Source organism: Otolemur garnettii, unplaced genomic scaffold (assembly GCF_000181295.1).
Source record: "Otolemur garnettii isolate 467f Iridium unplaced genomic scaffold, OtoGar3 scaffold00032, whole genome shotgun sequence".
Classification (NCBI taxonomy): Eukaryota; Metazoa; Chordata; class Mammalia; order Primates; family Galagidae; genus Otolemur; species Otolemur garnettii.
This window is the reverse complement of record NW_003852427.1, coordinates 11895503-11897594: the sequence shown is the minus strand read 5'-3', so window position 1 is coordinate 11897594 and position 2092 is coordinate 11895503. Positions and strand designations below refer to the sequence as shown.

The window sequence follows — 2092 nt, the reverse complement described above, 5'->3', positions numbered from 1 at the left end:
AAAAAAAAAAAAAGAAAGAAAGAAAGAAAAAATAAATAAAAAGTTAAAAATTCATTTCATTTTAATCCTGTGCTTTCTAAAGATAAAATTACTTTCATTTTTAAAAGAGAATATTTTTTATATTTGTGTTAATTATATGACAGTATAACTATGAAACCAATAGATATTATATATAGTCCCTTAATGTCTTCTTATGGTTACTTAAATTATACTGTTATAAATATTCATTCTGTAGATACCCAAATCTTGAATGGTTTTCATATCTTAGAAATGAGAATAATACCTTACAAGTATTGTGATAATTGCAACTATTGTCATAATTATGTAACAAGTACAAATTGATTAGGACTATGTCTGGACACATCATCACCAATGATTGATACCAGTATTGTTAAAATAACTTGATCTGTGTAAAAACAGTAAAAGCTATAAAATCAATAAAAAATCATTAATGGAAGTAGATATTGAAAAGTGGGTCATTACGTTAAATCTATAAAGCTTAACATCTGACACAAAGCTGGATTTTTTTTTTCTTTTTTGAGAAAGAGTCTCACTTTGTCACCCTTGGTAAAGTGCGGTGGCATCACAGCTCACAGCAACCTCCAACTCCTGGGCTCAAGCGATTCTTTTGCCTCAGCCTCCCAAGTAGCTGAGACTACAGGCGCCAGCCACAACACCTGGCTATTTTTAGAGACAAGGTCTCGCTGTGGCTCAAGCTTTCTGGAATCCATGAGCTCAGGCAATCTACCTGCCTCAACCTCCCACAGTGCTAGGATTACAGGTGTGAGCCACTGCGCCCAGCCTACAAGGGTGGATTTCAGTAAATATCCATCATATTTGCTTGTACCTTAGGAGTAGTATTTTCTGTGTATAATTATCTGCCAGGAAAAATGACTCATAATAAGAGTAGGTGTGGAGAGAAGTTTCAAGTAAGGATCAAAATCTAAAACAAAAGCAGAGCCTAACTCCATTTATACTCCAGTGAATAGTAGGAAAACTAATTTTAAAAGTCCAAAAACTATTATGAAACTAGTTAATTATTTGTCATAGTGATAGACATGCTCCTGAATTAGAGCAAAATAAAATTTTAAAACAAAATTAGATAACAAGGTCCCACTGTTAAAACCTTACAGGCTCGGCACCCATACTCAGTCAGTAGGGCACCAGCCACATACACCAAGGCTGGCGAACCAGCCCTGGCCTGCTAAATAACAATGACAACTACAACCAAAAAAAACAAAAAAGAGTAACCTGGCATTGTGGCAGGTGCCTATAGTCCTAGCTACTTGGGAGGCTAAGGCAAGAGGATTGCTTAAGCCCAAGAGTTTGAGGTTGCTGTGAGCTGTGACGCCGCGGCACTCTACTGAGGGCAACATAGTAAAACTCTGTCTCAAAAATAAATAAATAAATTAAATAAAACCTTATAGTCTTAATAGCTCAGAATCCAGCCCACGTTACAGAACTAACTGGCTCTGTGAATTTAAGCAAGAAACTTGACCTCTTTTTTAATCTATAATTGTAAGAGGTTTGTATTAATTCTTCGCTCAAGTGTGCACTTATTCTATTAGTTCATTGATTATCAAAAAAAGTAAACATGGCCAGGCACAGTGGATCACCCCTGTGATCCTAGCACTCTGGGAGACCAAGGCAGATGAATTGCTTGAGCTAAGGAGTTTGAGACCAACCTAAGCAAGAGCAAGACCACTATCGTGCTCTGCTGTTCCATTCATACATAACCAGAGTCTGTAACAATAGCCAGGTGATGCAATGGATGCCTGTAGCCCCAGCTACTCGGGAGGCTAAAGCAAGAGAATCACTTGAGCCCAAGCATTTGAAGTTGCTGTGAGCTATGATGCCATAGTACTATACTCAGGGTGACAAAGTAAGATTCTGTCTCAAAAAAAAAAAAAAAAAAAAGTGAACATTCAGAATTTTTAAATCATCTTTTATATAAAAACACACTTGAGCCCAGAAGACTTAATTTTATTTATTTATTTATTTTTTTTTTTTTTTTTTTTTTTTGAGACAGAGCCTCAAGCTATCCCCCTGGGTAGAGTGCCATGGCATCACAGCTCACAGCAACCTCCAACTC

The 2092-nt window shown here is 36.5% G+C and overlaps 1 protein-coding gene across 1 annotated transcript in view; it reads left to right on the top strand.

The window, feature by feature from the left end:
* Nucleotides 1-2092, top strand: part of XRN1 (5'-3' exoribonuclease 1) — a 132774-nt gene that overhangs the window by 110241 nt on the left and 20441 nt on the right. The gene's annotated exons all lie outside the window — the stretch shown is intronic.